The 6,834-nt window shown below is 38.1% G+C and overlaps 1 pseudogene; it reads left to right on the top strand.

The window, feature by feature from the left end:
* Positions 1–2,001: 2,001 nt before the first annotated feature.
* Positions 2,002–2,943, top strand: LOC130994575 (adenosine kinase 2-like; annotated as a pseudogene).
* The last annotated feature ends 3,891 nt before the right edge of the window (positions 2,944–6,834 follow it).

Genomic DNA, 6,834 nt, shown 5'->3' with positions numbered 1-6,834 from the left:
TGAGGATGTGTCTGCTTTTAGAATGCTATCCTATTGTTCACTTGTTCTTGGCAGAGTATATGTTGAGCCGAATGGGTGGGAGTGCTTCTTGGTGTGCTGTAGGTAGGGCTGTAAACAAACCAAGCTACTCATGAGCTATTCGACGTTCGACTCGATAAAAGCTCGATCGATAACTTAATGAACAACTCGTTTAGCTAAACAAGCCAAGCTTGAGCATGACGCTACTCAGCTCGTTAGCTTGTGAACAAGCTCGTTAGTGATTTATCTTAAAAATATAAGATTATTCATTAAATGTCTTACTATATTTTATACTATACTTAGTAATATTTGGATTAAGTATCTAATTAACATCATTCATTTACAAGAAAATAGTAAATATATTATATTTTTGTGAATAAAATAACTTATATATTTGAAAATTAACTTATGTAATAGAAAAATAATTAAAATTTTAAATAAAAAATTAAATTTAAAAAGCTCGATTAGTCTCGGAACTGTATTCGACTCTATTAAAGCTAGATCGATAATCAAGCAAACAACTCGATTAGCTAAACAAGCCAAGCTTGAGCAAGATACTATTCGGCTCGATTACACCCTTAGTTGTAGGCCTTTGTGTTGGGATTTATTTTTGGCTAAAGCTGCATTGGCTGCAAATCATAGTGCACTTGCCATAAATTCCATAATTAACCGGTTAAAACTAGTCCTGGTTAATCGAAAAATCGGTTCGATTATAACCAAATCGGACCGATTACCAGCCCTAGATCTTTTTTTTCATGAAGCGTCTATTTCTATATAAAAAGAAAGCAAGAATGTGAATGTCAATTCAAAATAATTTCACTTTATTGAATTTTAAAAAAATATATTATTTACTTTCTTAAAAAAATCTTAAACTTTTATATTATCTTATGTCATTTTTCTCATTCAATTTATTTCATTAAAAAAATTAATTCATTTTAATTTCAAATTCATCTAAAAAAATCATAAATTCACACCGACAAAAGAGTATAAATTTTAGTGTGCTCAAAACAATCATCCGACTTCTTTTCATCTTTATTAACCTGATCCGCATTGATAAAATATACTATATCCATCTCAATTAAATAGACTTATTTTTCTTTTTTAGATATCCCAAAATATAGGTCGATTTTCATAAAAGATAATGCATTTTAAAATTATTTACAAATATATCTCTATTTAATTCTTTGATTAACTCTAACATTAATGTATTGTCAAATAATAATATGGGCATATTAGGAAGTTACTTGTATAATTTTTTTTACAATGATTTTCTTAATCATTGTGCAAAATTCAATCAGTCTTTATAACTGGGACGAATGAAGTCTTTTGAAAAAATTTTGAGCTGTATAATATACATCGAAGAATAAAAGTTCTAAAAAAACCTTTTTTTACTAATATGCATAAAAAACAGTTTTAGAAAATCTTTCTTGCTTAGTAGAAACCTAAAATAAAAAATAGATGAATATTTTGATGGACAATTTAACTAACTAATAATGATCATTGATAAAAATATGTTGTTAATTGAGATATTGTTCATTGATTTGACTCACATACAACTATAAAAAGTCACCTTTATTTGAACAATTATAGTATTAGTGAGATCTATCTTATACTCCCTCGGTCCACCAAAGAACTTCCTACTTTTTCTTTTTGGGACGTCCACAAAAGGATTTCCTACCTATTTTTAGACTATACTCCACCACTTACTTTTCACTTTTCACCACTCTCAATACTAATTACAACATCTTTTCACCACTCTCAATACTCTCAACAACCTTTTCTCACACTTAACAACTTTTTTCTTAAAACTTGTGCCTTCCTCCTAGGAAGTTCTTTCGTGAACGCGGGAGTATAAGTTAAAAAATTATGAATGTTATCTTTTAAGTTATAAAAATATTACTAATTTTATTATAATTGTATAATATAAAAAGACATTACACTTTAAAAAGTATAGATTACTTATACTTTTTGGAGACCGATGGAATTCTGCTTGGAATGGGGAATCCGCTCTTGGATATTTCGGCCCTCGTTGATCAAGGGTTCTCAGACAAGTACGGTGTTAAATTGAACAATGCGATTCTGGCTGAAGATAAACATTTGCCGATGTATGAAGAAATGACATCCAAGTACAAATTGGATTTTATTGCATGGAGGGGCTACTCAAAATTCAATCAGAGTTGCCCAACGGATGCTACAAATTCATGGTGCAACCAGCTACATGGGTTCCATTAGAAAGGACAAATTTGGGGAGAAAATGAAGAAACATGCCAAAGAAAATGAAGAAACATGCAAAGCTGGCTGGTGTTACTGTTAATTACTATGAAGATGAATTGTCTACATGAACTTGTGTTGTGTGTGTGCTTGGTGGTGAGAGGTCATTGATTGCCAACTTGTCAGCTGCCAATTTCTACAAACATGGTCATTTGAAGAAATCAGAAAACTGGGATTTGGTGGAGAGTTTCCCCAGAATCTATCTTGCTTGTTGCTAAGCATGCAGCTTCTAAGAATAAGATCTTTGCAACAAACCTGTCTACTCCATTCATCTGTGAGTTCTTCAAGGATGCACAAGAGAAAGTATTACCGTACACAAATTTTGTGTTTGGAAATGAAACAGAAGCATTAACTTTCTCCCAAGTTCATGGCTACGAGACTGAAAACATTTAAGAAATAGCTTTGAAGATCTCCCAATTGCCAAAAGCATCTGGAACACACAAAAGAATTACTGTTATCATAGAGGGTGGAAAGGTGAAGTTGATCCCAGTGATTCCATTGCAAAAAGAGAAACTTATCGACACCGACGGTGCAGGGGATGCATTTGTTGGGGGGTTTCTGTCTCAGTTAGTTCTTGAAAAGCCGATTGCAGAGTGCGTCAGAGCAGGTTGCTATGCAGCTAGTATCATTATTCAGAGGCCGGGTTGCACGTAGCTAGATTTCAAATAAGTCATTCTTTAATTTCACACGGATATTATTCCTTCCTAATCTTAGTTGAATTTTGAAATATATGCAGAGCAGAGGAATGAGCTTGGACAGAGGAATCACTCGGGTCAGAGGAATCGCTGAGGTCAGAGGAATGCTCCACTCACAGACAGTCAACGGCAGAAATGGCCACTATACCCGGGAAGCGTCAGAGCAGAGGAATCATCTGTTCGCAGAGGAATCCAAAACTCCCCGATACACACGGTTCTCTGTCTCTGAGCAGAGGAATGAGCGAAGGCAGGCGAAATTACCATAGTACCCCTGACCACGCGGGAAACGTGACTTCAAAACTGAAATTACTATTTTGCCCCTAAAGTGTATTCTATAAATACCCATGCACTTGTACCATGTATTTTTACGTGCGCACTTCCTCAATACAACGGCAAACTCCTCTTTGTTCTTCAATTCCACTCAACTCTCTTTCGATTCTCACGTTCGACACTAGGTAAAATTCACAATCCGATCATGATTCACTGGTTAAAACACTACCCACTTAATTACGATTCACCAATGAATATTGCTAGTATTTTACATGGCCCGAAAGCCATTGTCGGACTTCCAACCATGTGCAACTAGTGTTGGGAACCTTGTGAAATATCCTAATCCTTGTTTTGATGATACCAAAATTAATAGGTCTTAATTGTAATAGACTAGAACAGTTTTGAACTCAAGTATTAGAGTTCGTTTCTAGTTTAGTATGCGGTTCGGAAGACTGAAGACTGAAGACTGAAGGACGAAGGACTGAAGACTGAAGATACCAACTGAAGTATCAGTTGAAGAATCAGTTTGGAACTGATTACTTAATGCGTGCCACAGACTGATACTAAAGTCAAGTATCAGTTGATCATTCTTCCTCGGACTGATCTTCCAACGTTCAAAGGAAGCCACGTACTCACAAGAGTACAGCCGCATTAAATGCAGAGATCTCAGGATCTTATCTCTGCAGAGGTCATTCCTGTTTGGTGGTTACTTTATTAGAGACGTCACATCTCCTGTCCCTCAAGAGAGCCGTTTCCACCAGACAAGGAACCTCGAAGATTGAAGCCTCAGCCCAAATTCGAATTGCTCTCCAACGGAAAAATAATCTTGAGGACGTTTTACGCCAACGGATCTATTCAAGAGTTCTCCTACCAATAACGCTCGAGGATCACTTCAACCTTCACTGATTCAACGACATAAGTTGAAGCTCTGCCGAAATTGCTACTCAGCCTAAAGCTTAACCTCCCTAAAGCTTGAATCGAAGAAGAGAATTCCAAAGTCAAAATCAGTCACTGCTGATTACATATATTCTCTTAGACCTTAGGCAAACCTTTGTTTACCCAGAAGCCAAGGTCAAACTTGCTACAAAGAACATGTTCTTTGCAGTATAGTTGGCACTCGTTCAAACCTCCTTTCCAAAAGAAAGATTTGAGTGTTTTGAGTGATTCGGAGTGCAGAAGGGTTATCTGACTCTGAGAGTCTTAGCGCGGGTTGTGCTAAGCAAGAGAAATCCGACGTGAGTGAAGCGTAGGTACTGAAGAAGGGTTTTCTTCAGTGGTACGGTTGTGTGCACCCGGCAAGCACACAGTTTGGTTTGCAGTGCACCTGTTAAGCACTTGCAGAGTGGATTGTTGGTCTGATCAACCGACCGTGGATGTAGGAAAGGGTTTTTCCGAACCACGTAAAAATCTCTGTGTTGTTTACAGCTTTCAGTTTTACATTCCTACTTGTGTTGTTTCAATTGATAAACTGAATACTGATTAACGGCAAAGAGAAACCTAAGACCAACAACGTGCTCAACCGAGGCTATTGCGAAACTAAGTTTAATTTCCGCTGCGTATGATATCAGTCTGACTGATCTATCTTTTGATAGTCAGGAAGAGTGTTATCATCTCTGTTTTAGCAAATTCGACTGAAGCCCATAAGTGCATCAGTTAAGTTCTAGTAACTTAACTGATAACTCCTTACTGAAGAGTGTTCAGTATCAGTCGTCAACCCTGTTTGGTCAAAACTGTTTTCAGTCAATAGGTGTCTTTGTTTGCGTGTAAAGTTTCGTTTTGATCTCCATCTTGAGATCCCTCTGATTGAGAAATTTGCAAAAATAGCCCATAGGTGTATTCCCCCCCCATACACCTATTCGAGACCCCCGGGACCTAACAATTGGTATCAGAGCAGGTTGTTCACAAGAACACTCTGTATCTGATTAGGTTCTGATTGAACTAGATCCTTTTTCTCAAGGGTCTTTTAAAAGTTTTCTCTTTCATTTTGTGCTTGCTGTTTGTTCTATCTGTTGTTATCTGTTCTCTCTTTTTTGATGGAGACTAACCACAGCAGATTATCTTCTCTACCTATGTTTAGTATTGAAAAATACGACATATGGAAGTTTCGGCATGAAAGCTTCCTCACCGCCCAACATTGCCGAATGTGGGAAGTCATCACCAAAGGACCCATCATCATCACCGAAACCGTCAAACGGATCCCTATTGATCCACATCAGGATCCTTACGATGAGGTCCAGCCAAAGCAAAAGGCAGACTTCACCACCGAAGAAAGGAAGCAAGATGAGCTAGACAACCTCGCCAAAAGTATCATCTCCGGCACCGTTCCCGACAAGCATGTCATGAAGATCATCAAGTGCGGAACTGCAAAGGAGATGTGGGACATTCTTGAAAGAATGTGCGTAGGTTCCGAGAAAATCAAGGAGAATAAGTTATCCGTAGCTTGCCAGAAGTTCGACTCCTTTCTCATGCTCAAGAATGAATCTGTCGAAGAAATGGAACTTAGATTCAATCAAATCTTGAATGAAGTTCAATCCATTTTTAAAGACAAATACACTCAACGAGAAATCAACCTAAAGATTCTTTGAGCACTGTCACGAGGAGAATGGCAGATCTACTCAGTCGCTCATCAACATAAGCCAGGATTCAGTCAGCTCCCGACAAACAAGCTTTTCTCTGACCTCATGGCAAATGAGTTCGACCTTCAGAGAAATCTTGGAATCAAGAAGGCTGGAGGATCAGACGAAGATGGTCCATCAACCTCAAGAGGAGCAGCACTGAAAGCTTCAGCAAGAGAAGACAAGAAGCAAATCAAGGAACCAGCGGAACTTAACCCTAAGGACTTCTTCAGTCAATATGCTTTGTTGACTGAAAGATTCAACAAAATGGAGTCCAAGTTTCGGAAGTACAGAAGGTTCCACAAGCAGCACTTCAAAGGAAAGGAAAGAGAAAGCAACTCCAGACATTCCACTGATCGAAGCGGAGAAAGGAAGTCAGTCGCTTACGACATCAAAGACATGGAATGCTTTGGATGCAGAAAGAAATGGCACTTTCAAAATGAATGCCCTGAACTGACTCAATCTGAGCGCAAAGAGCTGAGAGCAAAGAAAGATCGCAGCTTTTCAAGGAAGAAAGCGATGGTTGCTGACGATGCTGATTCTTCCAAAGACACATCAGAATCATCCGACTTCGACAGCACCAGCTCAGACGATGAGAGTCAAGCCCTGATGGCCAATGGATCTGAAAGCGTGGCTGACAACAGCTACGACAATGGAATGAATGGCTCAGAGGTAATCTCTCATTCTAAAACTGCTTATACTGATAATTTCCTGATGCTTTCAGGAGACCTCTCAGAATCAGAAGAAAGCTCATCCGATGAAACTGAACAGCTTTATCAGCTCATGACTGATCACTGTCAGTTGAGGAAAATGTTCGAAGATCTCCTCAAGCAGAATCAGAAAATTGAAAAGGAGATCAATGATGAACGAGCTAGGAATCAGACAATCATCTACTTTCCTGATGAAACTTGTCTTGATCAGCTAATCATGGAGAACAGTCGACTGGAAGAAAAGCTCAGAATCTC

The sequence above is a fragment of the Salvia miltiorrhiza genome, chromosome 1, assembly GCF_028751815.1.
Source record: "Salvia miltiorrhiza cultivar Shanhuang (shh) chromosome 1, IMPLAD_Smil_shh, whole genome shotgun sequence".
NCBI classification, from domain to species: domain Eukaryota; kingdom Viridiplantae; phylum Streptophyta; class Magnoliopsida; order Lamiales; family Lamiaceae; genus Salvia; species Salvia miltiorrhiza.
The sequence above is the reverse complement of the archived record's forward strand: the minus strand, read 5'-3'. Positions and strand labels throughout refer to the sequence as shown.